Source organism: Scyliorhinus torazame, chromosome 5, assembly GCF_047496885.1.
Source record: "Scyliorhinus torazame isolate Kashiwa2021f chromosome 5, sScyTor2.1, whole genome shotgun sequence".
In the NCBI taxonomy this organism is placed as follows: domain Eukaryota; kingdom Metazoa; phylum Chordata; class Chondrichthyes; order Carcharhiniformes; family Scyliorhinidae; genus Scyliorhinus; species Scyliorhinus torazame.
The window spans coordinates 172788948-172809791 of NC_092711.1; the positions used below are offsets into that span (position 1 = coordinate 172788948).

Sequence of the window (20844 nt, forward strand, 5' to 3'; positions counted from 1 at the left end):
GTTTCAGTGATTCTACACCGTGGGTCCGAAGGAAAAAAATGTCATCGATGTATCTGGTGTATAACGCCCTCATAGAAATGTTCCAGCACAGAAGGCCATTCAAACCATCTTGTCCGTGCCAGCCCGAGGACTCCCAGGTGCCCTTTCTAATCCAACCTTCCTGCACCCGGTCCATAGCCCTGTAGCTCAGAGCACTTAAGGTGCAAGGCCAGGTACTAAGAGTTTAGGGTCTCTGCCTCCTCAAACTCGTGCAGCGAATTCCAGATTCCTACTAACTACCCTCTGCATAAAAAAGTTCTTCCTCATGTCCCCTCGACACTTTCTGCTTCTTATCTTGAATCTATGTCCCCTGGTTCTAGAATTCTCCACCAAGGGAAACAATTTTATCCTGTCCACTCTATCTCTCCCCCTCATAATTTTGTACGCCTCAATTAAGTCATCCATCAGCCTTCGTTGTTCCAAGGAAAATAACCCCAACCTAGCCAATCTCTCCCCGTAGCTACAAGTTTTTCTAGGCCCAACAATATGCGTACTTGTACACCAAGATCTCTCACTTCATCTACCCCTCTTCATACATTCCCATTTATTGTGTACTCCCTACAACTGTTTGACATCCCTAAATGCATGACCTCACACATCTCTGTGTTAAATTCCATCGGCCACTTTATCACCCACTCCACCAATTCATCTTCATTCAGGAGATTGTATCTATCCTCTACACAGTCCACCACTCGGTCAATCTTTGTGTCGACTGCACATTTCCCAATCGTGTTTCCACGTTCACGTCCAAATCGTTAATCTATAACACAAACAGTAAGGGTCCTAAAATCGAACCGTGTGGAACATCACTTGAAACAACTTTCTAATTGCAAGGGAAGTCATTACCCTTTGTTTCCTGTTCCTAAGCCAACTTTTTATCCAGTTTGCCACATACCTCTATATCCCATGGGCTTTCACTTTCTTGACCAATCTGCCAACTGGGACTTTGTCACACGCCTTGCTAAAATCCATGCATACCGCATCCACTGCACTACCTCTATCAACCTTTCTTGTTTGTCACTTGCTCAAAGAATTCAATCAAATTTGTGAGGCAAGACCTTCCTGTAACAAATCCATGCTGACTATCCTTGACTAGTCCATGCCTTTCTATGTGACAGTCAATCCTATCTCTCAGGATTGATTCTAGTAATTTGCCCACCAATACACAAGACTAACTGGCCTATAATTGTTTGACTTTGTGATAGGGAAAGTCTGAGAATCCATTATTAAGGTTACAGTAGGTTACTTATAAAATCATAATGTGATCAGGCAGAGCCAACATGGCTTTGTGAAAGGGAAATTGTGTATAACTAATCTGTTAGAGTTTTTTCATGCAATAACATTCAAGGTGGATAAAGGGGAACCGGTAGATGTGGCAGACTTTAAATTCCAGAAAGCATTTGATAAGGTGTCACATCAAAGGTTACTGCACAAGATAAGATGCCATGGTGCGGGGGGGGTGGGGGGGGGGGACGTATTTACACGGATAAAGGATTTGTTAGCTAACAGGAAGAAGAGTAGGGATAAATAGATCCCTTTCTGATTGTCAAGCTGTAACTGGCGGAGTGACACCGGGATCAGTGCTGGTTCCTCAAATATTTACAATCTACATCAATGAGTTAGATGAAGAGATCAAATATATGAAAGTTAAATTGAGCAATGACACCAGGGTAGAGAGGAAAGATGTCAACAGGAGGTGGAGATTCTGCAAATGGATGGGGCCAGGTTCAGTGAGTGAGCAGACATCTGGCAGATGGAGAATAACGGGAGTAAATGTGACCTTGTCTGTTTTGGCAGGAGGAATGGAAAAGCTGTATATTAGTCAAATGGAGCGAGATTGCAGAACTCTGAGGTACAGAGGGATCTGGGTGTCCTGGTACAGGAATCACAAAAGCTTAGTGTGCAGGCACAGCAGGTGATTGGGAAGGGAAATGGAATATGGACATTTATTGCAAAGGGAAAGGATTACAAAAGAGGGGAGTTTCACTGCAGCTGTACAGGGCCTTGGTGAGACCACATCTGGAATACGGTATACAGATTCAGTTTCCGTATTTGGGAATAAAGATATAATTGCTTTAGAATCAGTTCAGAGAAGGTTCACTTGACCCAATCCTGGGATGAGGGGCTGATTGGATGAAGAAGTTGAATAGGTTGGGCCCAATCCCACTGGAGTTTGGAAGAATGGGAGGTGATCTTATTGAAACATGGAATATTCTGAGGGGACTGGACAAGGTGGATACCCAGAAGATGTTTCCCCTTGTGGGGGACAAGGGAACTCAGAGGCAGATTTTAAGAATAAGAGGTTTCCCGTTAAAGACAGAGATGATGATTTTTATTTTGTGCCTCAAGAGGGTGATGAGAGTGGAATTCTCTTCCCAGACAGCAGTGGATCATTGGCTCACTGAATCTACTCAGGGCTGAGTTCCACAGATTGTTGACAGACGAGTCCAGGGTTATGGGGGTGGGAGCAGACAGGAAGGTGGAGCCAAGACCACAGTCAGATTAGCCACGATCTTATTGAATGGTGCAGCAGGCTTGAGGGGCCGAATGGCCTACTCCTGCTCCGAAGTCCAATGTTCCCCTGTTGCTTTGCAAACTTCAAACTACCATCAGGTCACCCTTCAGTCTTCTCTATTCTAGGGAAAAGCCCCAGCTTTTCCTGAGGGTGAAATGCTCTCAGTTCTGCTATTATTCGTGTGAATCTTTGTTACACCTTCTCCAGTGCCTCGATTTCCTTTTTCTGAATGGAAATCATAAATGTTGTCAGTGCTCCCAGTGTAATCTAACCCTGGTTCTAAACAACATAACCCTGCTTTTCAATTCTCTCCCTCCAGAATGGAACCCTATATATGGGCCCCACATCGCAGGAAAGATGTGAAGTTCTCAGAGAGATTGCAGGGAAGATTGACGAGAATGGCACCAGGGATGAGGGACTTCAGTGAATTGGAAAGACTATAGAGGCTGAAATTTTCTCTTTAGATCAGAGCCATAAGGACAGAGAAGGAGGCCATTTGGCCCATCGAGTCAATGCCAAATTTCTGTAGAGCCAACCAGTCGGTCCCACTGCTCTATTCTCTCCCCCAGCCCCACAAAGTGAAATTGAGTGAGGGGTCGGAGAGAGTTTCCCTCCCGCTCGAGGTGTGGGCTGGAAAAACCCTGGGGGAAGCCCTACTTCAGGTTTTCTTGCTAATTAGTGAACATTCAATTAAATTCAATGACTGGCTGTGGATTTATTTTGAATTTGATTGTTACACTTCTCCTGTTTTTATTCCTGTTCTGATTACGCTCTGGGTAAGGATGGTTGACAGGTGACAGGATGGGAAATTGTGGTTTGGGTCTTCACTGACCAAATGTTTTATTGATCTGAACTGTGTAAAAGGGACCAAACTGCAGCAGAAATCGAGCAGAGCTGAGAACAGACGACTTGCTCTGTGGGAACAGGGAGATAAACAGCTCCCAGAGGACAGAGAAAACAAGAGTGCCTGGAATCCTAGACAACACCTGGGTATCAAGGCCATCATGTTTTCACTGCTTGGCATGGGAATGCTGACTCCCCGTACCGGGGACGGAGCGTGGGGAAGACAATTGTTTGCGAGTTTGACGTGGTTTGGGCGGGTACAGACGGTTCAATGACAGGCTTTATAATTGGTCCGTTCAAATGTTAGCTCAGCAATGATTGGGTTAAATCTGTCTCCATAGACTTTGTGATGTAATAAAGTATAAGAAGGGATTCCCCGAGCACAGAGATTTGTTGAGGTTTTACATATTCCACTGGCTGGGACCATGGCATCTGGGGCAGAACAGGGAGCATTAACCTGAAGATGGTGCTTCCACCCAGAGTGTAATGGGAATGCTGCTGCACTTTGATACTACTGCTCAGACATTAGCATGTGTCAGCTCTTATTTATACTGAATAACATCTAACCACTGTCACCAATAAGGGTTATCACTGTGAATCATTTCAGAGTTTGGGGAAGCGGGTGTTAAGGGTCGATACATACAAATTAGGAGAAGTGGGCCATTCGGCCCCTCAAGCCTGCTCCACCATTCAATAAGATCAGGGCTGATCTGATTGTGGTCCCAACTCCACTTTTCTTCCTTCACCCTTTCACTCCCTCGTCAATCAAGAATTTATCAAACTCAGCCTTAAAACCTATTCACTGCCCCTGCCCCTCCACTCTCTTGGGAAGAGAGATCCACAGTACCAGGGCCCTTAGGAGAACAAATATCCTCATCAGCATCTTAAATGGGAACCCCCTTGGGCTGGATTCTCCGCCTTGCCAGCAGCGCACCCATGCTGGGGATTTCCTGGCGGCATGGGGCTGCCCACAATGGGAAACCCCATTGACCGGCTGGTGAGACGGAGAATCCCGCAGCCAGCGGGGCGCACTGCACCAGAAAACTGAATCACAGCCCCGGTTTTTAAACAGTATCCCCGAGTTCTAGTCTCTGCCACAAGGGGAAACATCCTCCCAGCATTCTCTCTGTCAATTCCACTCAGGACCTCGTGTTTCAATAAGATCCTCTCTCATTCTTCTCAACTGCAATGGATACAGTCCCAACCTGTCAAACCTGAGGATAACCCCCTCATTCCAGAATCTGGGGGTCAACCTCTTATGAACTGCTTCTAATGCAACTATCTCATTTCTGAAATAAGGAGACCCAAACTGTACGCAGTGCTCCAAATATGGTCTCACCAAGGCCCTGTACAACTGCAGCAAAACATCCCGACTTTTATGTTCCAGTCCCCTTGCAATAAACAACAATATTCCATTGTGCTTCCCAATCACTGGCTGTACCTGCAAACTAATTTACTGAGATTCCTGTATCAGGACACCCAGATCCCCCTGTACCTCAGAGTTCTGAACTCTTTCTCCATTTCTATAATATGGTGTTTTATTTAATCCTTCCTGCCAAAGTGGATACGTTCACATTTTTCCACATTATGCTCCATCCTTAACATTTTTGTCCATTCACTTAACCTATTTGTTGTCCTTTGCAGACTCCTTAAGTCCACGTCACAAATTACTTTCTGACCTATCTTTGTGTCATCAGCAAATTTCGCTGTCAAGGACGTCATGGTGGTGCAGTGGTTAGCACTGCTGCCTCACAGCTCTGAGGACCCAGGTTTGATCCAGGCCGGGTCACTGTCCATGTGGAGTTTGCACATTATCCCCGTAATTGTGCGAGTCTCACCCCCACAACCTAAAGGTGTGCAGGATAGGTGAACTGGCCACACTAAATTGCCCCTTATGTGGAAAAAAAAGAGAATTGGGTACTTTAACTTTATTTTTGTATAAATTAGCCGCCATGCATTTGGTTCCATCATCCAACTCATTATTATCGATTGTAAATAGTTGTCAATAGCACTGATCCTTGTGACACTCCACTTGTCACATCTTCCCACCCCAAACATGACCCTTTATACCTACTGTCTGCTTCCTGTCAGCAACCAATCCTCTATCCATCCTGAAACGTCAACCCCTACACCAGGGTTTCTCAAAACCTTTTTGCCCGGGACCATTTTTACTAACCGACCATCCTTCGGGACCCACGCTGGCCGACCTTTTTTCTTACCTTTAATGCGAGAGGTGAGCCTGGGCTTATATTCTATACTCTAGATTTCATTGAATTTACAGCTCAGAAGGAGGCCATTCGACCTATCGAGTCTGCACCGGCCCTTGTAAAGGGTAGCGAAGAATGAGAAATGACCTCATCGAAACAGGCATTATTCTCTCAGGACTCTACAGAGCAGATGCAGGATGTAAGTTTTCCTCACACGAGTGGTTTACAGCCTGGGGATATAGTCTGCAAATTACAATGCGACTATTTTAGATATAGATGAGGAGGAATTACAACTCAAAGTATTGTGAAACTTTTTAATCTCTAAAATTCACTATCAAAGAGAGTTCTGCATGCTCAGCCCTTGAGCATGTTCAAGACCAATCCAGGAAGACTGAATTGAATTTTAAAAAAAAATCTTCTCCTGGGTCAGGAGGAGGCGGTGTTTCTCTCTGGGCTCCGCGTGCCCGTATTTCTAAAGCCTCTTGCAGCCGCCATTTTTAAAAGCTGGACGCTGCGGCTGTTGCGCCTGAATTAACGCAATCGGGAACGCCGCGATTGATGGCTCCGTGACCCTCCCGATACCCGCCCGTGACCTACCTGCAGGCTGCGATCTCCACTTTGAAAATTCCTGCCCTATACCATGAGCTCTTATTTTGTGCAGTAACCTTTGATGTGGCACCTTGAGAAATACCTCCTGGAAATCTAGATAAACCACATCTACAGGTACCCCTTTATTGACATCCCTTGTTATTCCCTCAAAGAACCTTGATAAATTGGTCAATCATGATTGACTCCCTGAACCCCATTTTCAAACACTATGTGTCAAAAGAAAAAGAAAATCTCATCTCCCCCTCTGGCTCCTTTATCCATTACCTTTGAGGGACTCACTTTCTGTTAAAGAGCCTGCCAACTCCTCTCACCCACTTTCCCTTAAGTGAATGAATTTGAAAAGACCAGAAAAAAAATCAAATATTTTTAACAAAACAAGTTTATTAATGAAACAGAACATGGTTTAAAAAAACAATACTTGTTGATCAAAGACAACCAGAGTAAAAGAGTAACCAGAGTAAAAGGATGTTCACAATGTTCTGGACCCAAATGGTTTCTCTTTGGCGCCTCTGTTCCTGTGACTCCCCGCTTTGGCACAGGGGTACTGAACTCCGGGGGTCACGGAACCATTAGCCCTGGTCACCCGCTCCAATTCCCAGTCCATCCTCCAAGCACCTTCCTGTTTCTCTGTCAGTGTGATGCCCACGGCAGTTTCCCAACTAGGGCACATTATTCCAGCTAAGGATCACACAACAGGATTTCAAGTTTTATGCTACAAGTGTGAAGTGATGCACTTGGGCAGGTCAAACAAGGCAAGGGAATACATGATAAACGGCAGGACCCTGGGAAGCACCGAGGATCAGAGGGACTTGATGTGCATGTACACCAGCCCCTTAAGGTGGCAGAGCAGGAGGATCCAGTGGTTAAGAAGGCATATGGCATACTTGTCTTTATTAGCTGAGGCAGAGAGTTTAAGAGCAGGGAGGTTATGCTTGAACTGTATTAAACATTGGTTAGGCCACAGCTAGAGTATTGTGTGCAGTTCTGGAATCCACATTATAGGAGGGTTGGGATAGCACTGGAAAGGGTGCAGAGGAGATTTACCAGGATGTTTCCTGGGTTGGAGAGTTTTAGTTATGAAGAGAGATTGGATAGACTTGGATTGTTTTCCTTGGAGCAGCGGAGACTGAGGGGGACATGACTGAGATGTAAAAAATTATGAGAGACATAAATAGAGTAGACAGGAAAAAACCTTTCCCTTTCCTGGAGGGATCAGTGACCAGGGGGCACAGATTTAAGGTTAAGAGGCAGGAGGTTTAGAGGGGATGTGAGGAAAAGCTTTTTTACCCAGAGGGTGGTGGGAGTTTGGAACTCACTGCCTGAAAGGCTGGTGGAAGCAGAAACCCTCATAACATTTAAGAAGCATTTAGATCGGCACTTGCGATGCCCAGGCTATAGGCCAAGTGCTGGGAAATGGGATTGGAATAGTTAAGAGGTTGTTTTGGACTGGCGCAGACTCGATGGGCCGAAAGGCCTTTACTGTGCTGCATGACTCTATGACCCATGTGAAGTTGAAGTTACAAGCAGATCAACTGGTGTCTCTGATGGATAATCGAGTGATTCACTTCTCACATTGAGAGCAGGTGAACGGCCTCTCCCCAGTGTGAATTCGCTGATGTTTCCGCAGGATGAATAAATGTCTGCATCCATTCCCACATTGAGAGCAGGTAAACGGCCTCTCCCCAGTGTGAATCCGCCGGTGTCTCTGCAGGCTGGATAATTGAGTGAATCCCTTCTCACACTGAGAGCAGGTGAACGGTTTCCCCCCAGTGTGAACTTGCTGATGTCTCTGCAGGGTGGATGAATGTCTGAATCCCTTCCCACACTGAGAACAGGTGAATGGCTTCTCCCTAGTGTGAAGTCGCTGGTGTGTCTGTAGGTGGGATAACTCAGTGAATCCCTTCCCACACTGAGAGCAGGTGAATGGCCTCTCCCCAGTGTGAACTCGCTGGTGTGTCCACAGGTTGGACGAACAACTGAATCCCTTCCCACACTGAGAGCAGGTGAACGGCCTCTCCCCAGTGTGAACTCGCTCGTGTGACTTCAGGCTGGATAACGCACTGAATCTGTTCCCACATTGAGAGCAGGTGAATGGCTTCTCCCCAGTGTGAATTCGCTGATGTTTGTGCAGGCTGGATAAATGTTTGAATCCCTTCCCACATTGAGAGCAGGTAAACGGTCTCTCCCCAGTATGAACCCGTTGGTGTCTGTGAAGGTTGGATAACTGAGTGAATCCCTTCTTACACTGAGAGCAGGTGAATGGCTTCTCCCCAGTGTGAATGCGTCGATGAGCTTCCAGCAAACATGGGGCTCTGTATCCCTTCCCACAATCCGAACATTTCCACGGTTTCTCCATGTTTTGGATCTCCTTGTGTCTCCACAGATTGGATAATTGAAGCCTTGACCACACACAAACACGTGTAGTCTCTCCCCGCTGTGAATGGTGCAATGTAACTGGTTAAAGCTCTTTCCACAGTCAGTGCTCTGGAACACTCTCACTCGGGTGTGTATGTCTCGGTGCTTTTCCAGTCACACTGATGTTTAAAATCTTTTGAAGTCAACACTTGGGGCAAACATTTCTCCTTCTAGATTCAAAGGCTGATGATATTCAGGTCCAAAGGAATCGAGTGACTGCCAGATTGAGATGTGACGTTCGAGATTTCTGTCTAATTCGTCCTCTTCTAATATCTTGCAGAAACAATTTACAAAAGACATTACTGTCAGTACAGGATAGAAATTCAGAACAGACAATTCTAGTTTCTATGGAACATTCTTTCCTGTCTCATTCCCCAAAAGCTGTAAATCTCTGTCCCCCACAGACCTAAAACATGGAGAAGCCATGGAAATGTTCGGTTGTGGGGATACAGTGACCCATCTTTGCGAGAAGCTCATCGACGCATTCACACTGGGAAGAAGCCGTTCACCTGCTCTCAGTGTGAGAAGGGCTTCACTCAGTTATCCAACCTACACAGACACCAGCAAATTCACACTGGGAGACCATTCACCTGCTCTCAGTGTGAGAAGGGATTCACTCAGTTATCCAGCCTGCTGAGACACCAGCGGATCCAATACAATCCAAATTTTCTCAGGGAATGTATAGGGCATCCATCGCACTATCAGAAGGAAAATGATTGTCTCCTTTCTCAAGGAGAAAGTCGACATAGCTTTATTCCAGGAAACTCATCTCGATTAACCTCAATTGGGGCGACACAGTGGCACGGTGGTTAGCACTGCTGCCTCACCGCTCCAGGGTCTCAGGTTCAATTCTGGCCTCGGGTGACTGGCTATGGGGAGTTTGCACATTCTCCCAGTGTCTGTCTGGGTTTTCTCTCAGTCCAAAGATGCGCAGATTAGGTGGATTGGCCATGCTAAATTGCCCCTTAGTGTTCAAAAAGGTTTGGTAGGGTTACTGGGTGACTGGGATAGGCTGGAGCATGGGCTTAAGGAGAGAGCTCTTTCAAAGGCAGATGCAGACTTGATGGGCCGAATGGCCTCCTTCTGCACTGTAGGGATTCTGTGATGAGGAACACTTTAAATTGAGGCAGGATCGGGTGGGGCAGGTTTTTTTGCCTCCTTTTCATCAAGTAACAAGGGTGTGGCAATCCTTATTAATAAAAATATCCCTTTTGTCATGATATTCAAACACACACATCATGATGGACACACCAACAGGCAAATCAGAGCACACAACACCACAACCAATCACAGACAAGAACACCAACCACATAAAAAGCACGAGCACGACACCTGGTGGTCAGTAGGTCTGGGGACAAAGAAACAAGGAAGAGCTGTTAAAACATCACAAGCAGGGAACCCCCACGTGCAGAGTGCAAAGACAAAACTGTACATAGTAAGTTTAAATAAAATAGCGTTGTACCATATACAACCGTGTTGGCTCATCTGTGTGTCAGAACACCCAACACCACATGGTACAGGAGTGGATCGATACCTGCCTACTAACCTGCCATTCTGGACATGGACCACACCGACGGACCGCAGCCGTTGCAAGTCGCGGGGAACCTAGGTACCAATTGGAAGCTCTTCAGGCAGCGATTTGACCTGTACATCCGTGCCACCGAAAAACAGAGTGCCTCGGATGAAACGAAGATGGCAATGCTCCTCTTCTACGCAGGTCAGCACGCCACCGACGTCTTCAACTCACTGGTGTTCGAAGAGGGCGAAAACCAGTCCAAATATGACACGGTCATCCTCAAGCTGGACCAGCACTTTCAAGTTGAAGTAAATGAAAGTTTTGAAAGATACCTCTTTCAGCAACGCCTGCAAGGTAAGGAGGAGCTTTTTCAACCCTTCTTGACGCACCTCCGGATTCTAGCGCAGTCCTGCGGTTACGGCACCATCACAGAGTCCATGATCAGGGACCAGATTGTTTTTGGCGTTGCCTCTAGTGGCCTACGCCAGCAGCTTCTTAAAATAAAAAGCCTCACCTTAGCGTCTGCTGTGGAAGCCTGTGTCCTCCACGAAAATGCTACCTGCCGTTTTGCCCAATTTCAGGCGTCTGAGTTGGCACGGAGGGGGTCCCCAGCCGTCGAATCGGCAAGGCAGGCCGCCCACGACGTCGAACGCATCCAGGCCGTCGATTACTTCCCGACCCACGGCCCGGACGACAGCGGCCGCTTCCCGCGCTTTTCGCGGTCTCCCGCGCAGGTGCGCGCCAAAAATAACGGCCACAACGAGGGACGCACTGCGCAGGCGCGCCCACCGCAAGATCGCACTGCGCATGCGCAGTGGCGCAACGAACGCCGTGACGTCATGACGTGCGGCAATTGTGGAGCTCTACATTTAAAAGGGCAATGTCCTGCAAAAAACCGACAGTGCCTCAGATGTGGCAAGATGGGCCACTACGCAGCCCACTGTCGTTCGGCTCAACCCATGGATCTGGCGCATCCTCGACAATCTCGCAGACAAGTCAGGACCGTCCAGCCCACGCATCAAGACTTCCAGTTAAGTGATGCAGATGACCAGGATGCCTTCCGCGTTTCCGTCATCGATGTCAACAAGGTCAATGCCATCAATCCAGCCGATGAGTGGTGTGCCACCCTGACGGTCAACCGATCGCGCGTCGCCTTCCGTCTGGACACCGGCGCATCCGCCAACCTGATTGCATATTCTGCAGTCCAGGCCATGAAGGTCAAACCACCCATCACGCCATCCCGGCTCAAGATGGTTGACTATAACGGGAACGTCATCCCGTCCATAGGATCTTGCCAGCTACAGGTGACCCACAAGATGTACACGGCCACACTCCCCTTCGAAGTTGTCGGCTCATCAAAGGACTCGTTACTGGGCGCACAGGCGTGTAAGGTCCTTCACCTGGTACAGCGCATTATGTCTCTCTCTCCAGATGAGATATCCGACTTCCCGGATGCTGAGTTCCACGCAAATCTCCATTCCCTCCTTGCTCACAACCAGGAGGTTTTTGAAGGCATGGGGACATTGCCATACACGTACAAGATTCGACTCAGACCGGACGCCATCCCTGTCGTTCACGCACCTCGCAGGGTTCCTGCGCCACTCAAAGACCGCCTCAAGGCACAACTGCAGATTCTTCAGGACCAAGGGGTCCTATCCAGGGTCACGGAGCCCACGCCATGGGTCAGCTCCATGGTCTGTGTAAAGAAGCCCTCTGGCGAGCTCCGTATATGTATAGATCCTAAAGATCTGAATAACAACATCATGCGGGAACACTATCCCATCCCGAAACGAGAGGACCTCACCAGCGAGATGGCGCGAGCCAAAATATTCACCAAATTGGATGCGTCCAAAGGATTCTGGCAGATCCAACTGGACCCGGCCAGCCGAAGACTATGCACATTCAACACCCCTTTTGGCAGATTCTGCTACAACCGGATGCCATTCGGCATCATTTCAGCATCTGAAGTTTTCCACCGCATTATGGAGCAGATGATGGAAGGCATCGAAGGGGTACGTGTATATGTGGACGATATCATCATTTGGTCCACCACTCCGCAGGAACACATGCATCGTCTACGACGTGTCTTCACCCGCATACGACAAAATGGCCTGCGTCTCAACCGTGCGAAGTGTGCCTTCGGCCAGACGGAGCTGAAATTCCTCGGGGACCACATCTCAAGGTCAGGGGTCCGTCCCGATGCAGACAAGGTTAGCGCCATCACAGCCATGCCACGACCGGCTGACAAGAAGGCTGTCTTAAGATTCCTGGGCATGGTCAACTTCCTTGGGAAGTTCATTCCCAACCTGGCTTCTCATACAACAAATATGCGCCATCTCGTAAAAAAATCGACAGAATTCAACTGGCACCAATCGCATCAGCGGGAATGGGAGGAGCTCAAGCACAAACTGGTCACGGCACCAGTGCTGGCCTTCTTTGACACGACTCGCCCTACAAAGATCTCAACAGACGCCAGCCAATCTGGTATTGGAGCGGTACTCCTGCAAAAAGACAGCACGTCGTCATGGGCCCCGGTTGCATATGCCTCACGAGCCATGACCCCTACCGAACAGCGCTACGCGCAAATCGAAAAAGAATGCCTGGGCTTGTTAACTGGACTGGACAAGTTCCACGACTATGTGTATGGCCTGCCACGATTTACGGTCGAAACTGACCACCGCCCCCTGGTCAACATCATTAACAAAGACCTGAACGACATGACTCCTCGCCTCCAGCGCATCTTACTTAAACTCAGGAGGTACGATTTCAAACTGATCTACACTCCGGGGAAGGAGCTCATCGTGGCGGACACTCTTTCCCGAGCAGTGAGCACACCACCAGATGCGGAGGGGTTCGTGCGTCAAATTGAGGCACACGTAACTCTGACAGCAGCAAATCTGCCAGCTGATGATCCTAGTCTGGCCCACATACGCGCAGAGACGGCGACTGACCCCCTTCTGCAGCGAGTGATGCGCCACATGACGGAAGGGTGGCTCAAAGGGCAGTGCCCCCAGTTTTATAATGTGCGAGATGATCTTACCAACATAGACGGGGTCCTTATGAAATCACACAGGATCGTTATTCCGCACAGCGTGCGCCAGATGATTCTTCATCAACTACACGAAGGCCACTTGGGCGTCGAAAAATGCAGACGAAGGGCCCGGGAGGCGGTATATTGGCCGGGTATTAATGAAGACATAGCCAACATGGTGCTCAACTGCACAACCTGTCAGAGGTTTCAGCCGGCGCAACCTCCGGAAACACTTCTACCACACGAGATGGTGACGTCCCCCTGGGCGAAGGTGGGTGTTGACCTATTTCACGCGCTCGGCAGAGATTACATCGTTATTATAGACTACTTCTCAAACTACCCGGAAGTCATGCCTCTCCATGATCTGACGTCGTCCGCAGTCATTGGGGCCTGCAAGGAAACATTTGCTCGCTATGGCATTCAAAGGACTGTCATGTCAGACAATGGACCCTGTTTCGCCAGCCGTGAATGGTCGTCCTTTGCCGCAGCATATGGTTTCACTCATGTGACATCCAGCCCTCTGCATCCACAATCGAACGGGAAGGCTGAAAAGGGTGTCCACATCGCCAAGCGGCTCCTGTGCAAGGCGGCTGCTGCCGGATCGGACTTTAACCTTGCCTTGCTGGCCTATCGATCGGCCCCGCTATCCACGGGTCTCTCGCCAGCGCAGCTACTAATGGGTCGCTCCCTCAGGACGACGGTACCTTCCATCCTGGCACCAACAACAGACCATGAGACGGTTCTTCGGAACATGCAACTGCAGCGTGATCGCCAGAAAAGTCGGTACGACACACGAGCGACGGACCTGCCCCCCCTGTCCTCCGGAGACAAAGTACGCGTCCATCAACCGTATGGTGGCTGGTCAGCACCGGCCGAAGTCCTCCGACAAGTGGCTCCCCGCTCGTTCCTGGTTCGCATGCCGGATGGTTCCGTGCGTCGCCGCAATCGGCGCGCCCTTCGCCGACTTCCACGCTCGCAGCCACACAGTACGCACACGCCAGATCCGCAACAGGCTTCCGAGGATGACTTTGTGGAGCTGCCGCACATCACGCCCTTTCCATCGCCACCCATGGCCATGCCTGCACAGCAGCCGGTGGTTCTTGATCCACCCTTGAGGCGATCAACCCGAACTCGTCGCAAGCCCATTAGACTGGACTTATAATACCGTTCATATGTTTAACAAGTTGCACAATTTCACATGATAACCTGTTGTTGTTTATCGTTCCAGATGTCGTCTGACTGGACAACTGTTCAAGTTTTTTTTTTTTCCTTCTTCTCTCGCTCGCATTTATGTTATGTTATGGTACAACTTGGTTCATGTGACGCACCCGACATCGCCCCATGTACATAGTTCCGTTATATGCACATGCTGCACACGACACACACTTTTAGATGCACTCACGACACGATCATATTTATTACCACGTAGGCACATATCTTTGTAAAAAGGGGGGATGTCATGATATTCAAACACACACATCATGATGGACACACCAACAGGCAAATCAGAGCACACAACACCACAACCAATCACAGACAAGAACACCAACCACATAAAAAGCACGAGCACGACACCTGGTGGTCAGTAGGTCTGGGGACAAAGAAACAAGGAAGAGCTGTTAAAACATCACAAGCAGGGAACCCCCACGTGCAGAGTGCAAAGACAAAACTGTACATAGTAAGTTTAAATAAAATAGCGTTGTACCATATACAACCGTGTTGGCTCATCTGTGTCTCAGAACACCCAACACCACACCTTTAAAGGTTGAAATCTGCATCAAGGATAAAGGAGGTCGATATGTGATCATTAGAGGTTCAGTGCATGGAGATGTTGTTTCAATAATGAATGTTTATGGATCCTCGAATTACTCCCCGGAGTTCATTACTAAGGTTTCTGTGGATTTTGTAGTCAGCTTCGACTGACTCTTTTGTGGTTGGTGACTTCAACGGCCACTTAAATCCTCTGGTAGATAAGCTCCTGGTTACCAGAACCCCACCACACACCACGCTGTAAGCTGGGGTGTTGGCCTCGGCTTGTGAGGAGGTGGGTTATGTGGATGCTTGGAGAACTTTGCACCCGAGGAGCAGAGATTTTACCTTCTTTCCAGCCCCACATCAATGTCATATTAGAATCAACAACTTTCTTGTTCCGAGGACAATCCTACACCTGGTGTCCTCCTGCAACACAGGAAACATCGTAATTGTGGATCTTCCCCCCCACCCCCCCCTCCTCGTTGTCCCCGAGGTTCTGCTCAAGGGCTCACTCCGGTCAAGAACGTGGAGATTTGATACCTCCTGATAAGAGGTACTTCATTTACTACACATTTTAAGGAAGAGTTTGAGTTCTTCCTTTTGTTTAACTCGGCCCCTGGTATTTCCCGCTCCATTTTGTGGGAGATGTGTAAAGTTTATGCTCGGGGCTGATAATTTCTTAAACTGCTAATACAAGGTGCAGGATAACCAGAGGCTTGTTTGGCGAAGGCCAAGGAGAATCATATGGAGGCCCCGAGTAAGCTACCGCTGAAGGAGGTTAACGCAGCAAATTGGCTTTGGACTCCCTGTTGACTCAGCAGGCCAAGCTTTGCAGAGTCTGCACCCTCCCTGGATTCACTTCCTTTCCCTTCAGTTGCTGCAAGTGACCAATTGAAGGTGAGAATGAGAAAAGAAATGGAAAGGGGGAGAAGAGAAAGTGTTTTACTCACAGATGTTGGAGACAGGAAGAGGTTTCACCTTCACTTCCGCTGTGACATCACAATGGTGCCCTGCCTGAATCAGCCAATAGCAATTACTGTATTCCGCGGAGTCGTCACCGGGTTCCAGTGCGCAGGCCCAGGAGCCCCTCCTCCTGCAGCTCCTGGAGACAAGGTTTCCAGGCAACCGGCTGACGGCTCCGGCCAGAGGGAGAAGCCGTTCGGTGATCTCTCCCTCCCCCGGTCCGGGACTGCGCATGTCTCGGGGAGAGGGGCAGCTGTGCATTTGCGAATTGAGCCCGCCTCCTGCCCTTTCACCTGAGGTATTGACCAATGGGAAGAGTTGAGCGCGGGCATTGCGTGAATGGATATTGAGCTTCACACAGAGTGAAATCTCCTCCTGTCCCCAACCTCTGTGAGTAAAACACTTTCTTTTCTCTCCTTTCCATTTCTTTTCTCATTCTCACCTTCAATTGGTCACTTGCAGCAACTGAAGGGAAAGGAAGTGAATCCAGGGAGGGTGCAGACTCTGCAAAGCTTGGCCCAGGTCTCTCTCTCTCAAAGACATTGACATCCTTTGCTCCCTCAGCTTGACACATTTATTCGTCTGGCTAAAAGGATGGTTTCTTTCCCAATATTCACAATTAAAGGGTAGTTTCCCCAGGAGATGGCTGACATTTATGGGGATAGTAAATTAATATCGGACAGAGATATGTCTATTGTTATAAGGTACATATTAATTATATTGTTAATGGTTCTGTAATAAAGCATATTATTATTATTTCCAGTTGTGTAATATTGTGCTGTAGCCACGTTATAGATTTCCGGTCATCTCTTCCCTCAGAGGGTTGTTAGTTTCTGAATTACTCTTCCACAGGGACCACTGGAGGCTAGGGGGTCACTGAATATATTTAAGGATGAGTTGAATTTTTTTGTTACGTTTTTTTAACCATTTTATAAATCATGAATGAATGCAACAGAGTAACAGAAAAATTGGTGGAAAATGGGTACAGAGCAGAACGACTGATATTGCCACATAAGTACAAGCAACACATTGCAGAATTAATTTGTGGCAGTACATTTGAGCGACCAGAGTCTGGAGATGAAATGCCAGATCAATTGAACAACTGGTTAACAGGTTAACATAGTGAGTGGAGAAAGAGGGTAAGAATATATAAAAACAGAAGGATACCAATGCAGGTCACACAGCCCAAAATATTACAAAACAGATAAACAGCATAGTTGAATTAAAATAAATTACCTGGGGGTGCAGGTTGCCCGGGAGTGGGGGAGGGGCTCCGTAGCTACAACATTTCTAGTTTGATGGGGAGAGTGAAAGCTGATCTGGCAAGGTGGGATGGTCTCCCTCTGTCAATGGCGGGTCGGGTATAGGCAGCTAAAATGAATGTGTTGACGTGATTTCTGTTTATTTTCTAATGCCTGCCGATTTTGCTGCCAAAGATATTTTTCAGAGAGATTGAAGGAATGATTACCTCATTCATATGGGGAGGGAAGGCGGCCAGAGTTAGAAAGGTGCTGCTACAGAGGGGAAGGCATGCACGGGGTTTGGGCGGCAAATGTGCAGAAGGTGCGGAGCTGGGTCAGAGGGGTTGATTCCCAGTGGGTCAGAATGGAGGAGAGTTTGTGTAGGGGGTCGGGATTGAAGGTGCCAACAACAGCACCGTTCCAGATGGCCCCAGGGAAATACTCAGGGAGTCCGGTAATAATAGCTTCATGGAGAATTTGGAGGCAGTTTCGCCAACACTTCAGGTTGGGGGTAGGGTCAAGAGAAATGCCGATTCGGGGGAATCACAAATTTGAACCAGGGAAGTGGGACGTAAATTTTCGGAAATGGGAGCAGAAGGGGATTAAGACACTAAAAGATTTGTTTCTTGGGGGTCAGTTTTCAGGATTGAAGGAGCTGGGAGTGAAGTATGGGCTGCAACAGGGGGAAATGTTTAGATAGATGCAGGTTCGAGATTTTTCCAGGAAGGAGATACAGAGCTTCCCGGTGGAGCCGGCCTCCACCTTGTTGGAGGAGGTGCTGAGGATAGGGGGACCGGAGAAGGGGGTAGTGTCGGCAGTTTACGGGGCTATTTTGGAAGAGGAGAAGGCACCACTGGAAGGGATCAAAGCAAAGTGGGAGGAAGAGTTGGTAGTGGATATGGAGGAGGGGTCCTGGTGTGAGGTGCCCCGGAGAGTGAAAGCCTCCACCTTGTGCGCAAGGTTGGGGCTGACACAGCTGAAGGTGGTATATAGAGCACACCTCACGAGGGCGAGGATGAGTTGGCTCTTTGATGATGTGTGTGAACGTTGTGGGGGTAGCCCAGCATATCACGTTCATATGTTTTGGTCCTGTCCAAAGCTGGAGGATTACTGGTAGGAGGTTTTTAGGATAATCTCTAAAGTGGTGCACGTGAAACTAGACCTGGGCCCTCGGGAGGCCATATTCGGGGTGTCGGACCGGCTGGTGTTGGAAACGGGTGCGGAGGCAGATGTTGTATCCTTCGCCTCATTGATCGCCCGAAGGCGGATCCTGTTGGGCTGGAGAGCAACCTCTCCACCCTGTGCCCTGGTGTGGCAGGGGGACCTGTTGGAATTCTTGACTCTTGAGAAGGTTAAGTTTGAACTGAGGGGAAGGATAGAGTGGTTTTACAATTCATGGGCGTTATTCATTATGCACTTTCAAGAATTGTATAACATCGAACATTAGTTGGGGGGGGGAGGGGGACTGTGTGTGTTAATGGTGACCATGGGTGATTCCTGATTTCCTTTGTTATTTGCTTATGTTAACATGCGGGCAGTTTGGACCCAGATTTAAGGACTGGGTAAAGCTATTATATAAGGAGCCGAGGGCCAGTGTCCGCACAAATAACATCAGCTGAGAATACTTTCCTCTCCACCGTGGGACTTGGCAGGGATGTCCTATGTCACTCATGCTGTTTGCACTCGCGATTGAGCCATTGGCCATCGCATTAAGAAGTTTGGGAGTATGGAAAGAGATAGTGCGGGGGGGGATAGAGCATAGGGTGTCTTTATATGGCTATGACTTGCTGTTATATGTGTCGGAACCAAGTGTGTCAATAGGGGGAATACTGGAGCTGCTTCGGGTGTTTAGGTCTTTCTCGGGTTACAAATCAAATCTAGACAAGAGTGAATATTTTGTGGTGTCTCGTCCGGGGGTGGCGGCAGGGCTGTTATTCAGTAGGGTAGGGACTCACTTTAGATACCTGGGGGTGGAGATGCTCGGGATTGTGGGGGGGGAGGGGGGGGCTCCGTAGGTACAACATTTCTAATTTGGTGGGGAGAGTAAAAGCTGATCTGGAAGGTGGGATGGTCTCCCTCTGTCGCTGGCAGGTCGGGTACAGGCAGCTAAAATGAATGTGCTGCCGCGATTCCTGTTTATTTTTCAATGCCTGCCGATTTTCCTGATGACCTCATTCATATGGGGAGGGAAGGTGGCCAGAATTAAAAAGGTGCTACCACAGAGAGGAAGGCAGGCAGGGGGTTTGAGTCTTCTGAACATGATGTATTATTACTGGGTGCTGAATGTGGAGAAGGTACGGAGCTGGGTCAGAGGGATTGACTCCCAATGGGTCAGAATGGAGGAGAGTTTGGGTAGGGGGTCGGGATTGAAGGCGCTAGCGACAGCGCCACTCCCGACGGCCCTGGAGAGATACACAGGGAGTCCGGTAGTAATAGCTTTGTTGAGAATTTGGAGACAGTTTCGACAGTACTTCAGGTTGGGGGCAAGGTCAATGGAAATGCCGATTCGGGGGAACCATCGATTTGAGCCAGGGAAGTGGGATGGAAATTTTCGGAGATGGGAGGAGAAAGGAATTAGGATACTAAAAGATTTATTTCTTGGGGGTCGTTTTACGGGATCGAAGGAGCTGGGAGTGAAGTATGGGATGGAGCAGGGGGAAATATTTAGATACATGCAGGTTCGAGACTTTGCCAGCAAGGAGATTCAGAACTTCCCAGCAGAGCTGGCTTCCACATTGCTGGAGGAGGTGCTGACGACAGGGGGACTGGAGAAGGGGATAGTATTGTCGGTTTACGGGGCTATTTTGGAGGAGGAGAAGGCGCCGCTAGAAGGGATCAAGGCAAAGTGGGAGGAAGAGTTGGGTGAGGGTATGGAGGAGGGGCTCTGGTGTGAGGTGTTCCGGAGGGTGAACGCCTCCACCTTGTGTGCGAGGTTGGGGTTGATACAGCTGAAGGTGGTGTATAGAGCGCACCTTAAAGGGTGAGGATGAGCCAGCTTTTTGAGGGGGTAGATGTGTGTGAACGTTGCGGGGTGGCCCCGCAAACCACGTTCATATGGTTTGGTCCTGTCCAAAGCTGGAGGATTACTGGAAGGTGTTTAGGCTAATCTCTAAACTGTTGCAAGTGAAACTGGACCGGGGCCCTCGGGAGGCCATATTCGGGTGTCGGACCAGCCGGGGTTGGAAACGGGTGCGGAGGCAGATGTTGTAGCCTTCGCCTCATTGATCGCCCGAAGGTGGATTCTGTTAGGGTGGAGATCAACCTCTCCACCCTGTACCCAGGCGTGGCAAGGGGGGGGGGGGACCTGCTGGAATTCTTGACGCTTGCAAAGGTCAAATTTGAACTGAGGGGAAGGATGGAGGGGGTCTACAATTCATGGGCATCATTCATTGTGCACTTTCGAGAATTGGATCACATCGAACATCAGTGGGGTTGGGGGCTGGGAGGGTTGGGGGAGGGGGGCTGTGTGTGTTATTGGTGACTATGGGTGATTCCTGATTCCTTTTTGTCATTTGTTATGTGTTAACATGCGGGCTAATGTCTGGGGTTTGGTGGGAGGATGGGATCGTTGTTATTGATATGGGGATTGATATTTCATTCGTTACTGATTATTGTTTATTGTTGGGTGTAAATTTGGGAGAAAATGTGAAAAAGAAGAATAAAAAATATTTTAAAAAAGAAATCTACAAGTTGTGAATCTTTGGAATTCTCTA

General features: G+C 48.6%; 1 long non-coding RNA gene across 1 annotated transcript; it reads right to left on the bottom strand.

The window, feature by feature from the left end:
* Nucleotides 1–6574: 6574 nt before the first annotated feature.
* On the bottom strand, nucleotides 6575–16087 carry LOC140422366 (uncharacterized). Its single transcript, XR_011947413.1, has 2 exons — nucleotides 15878–16087; nucleotides 6575–8901 (listed from the first exon to the last, which is right to left on the bottom strand). It is a non-coding gene; the product is annotated as an uncharacterized lncRNA (long non-coding RNA).
* Between the last annotated feature and the right edge of the window lie 4757 nt (nucleotides 16088–20844).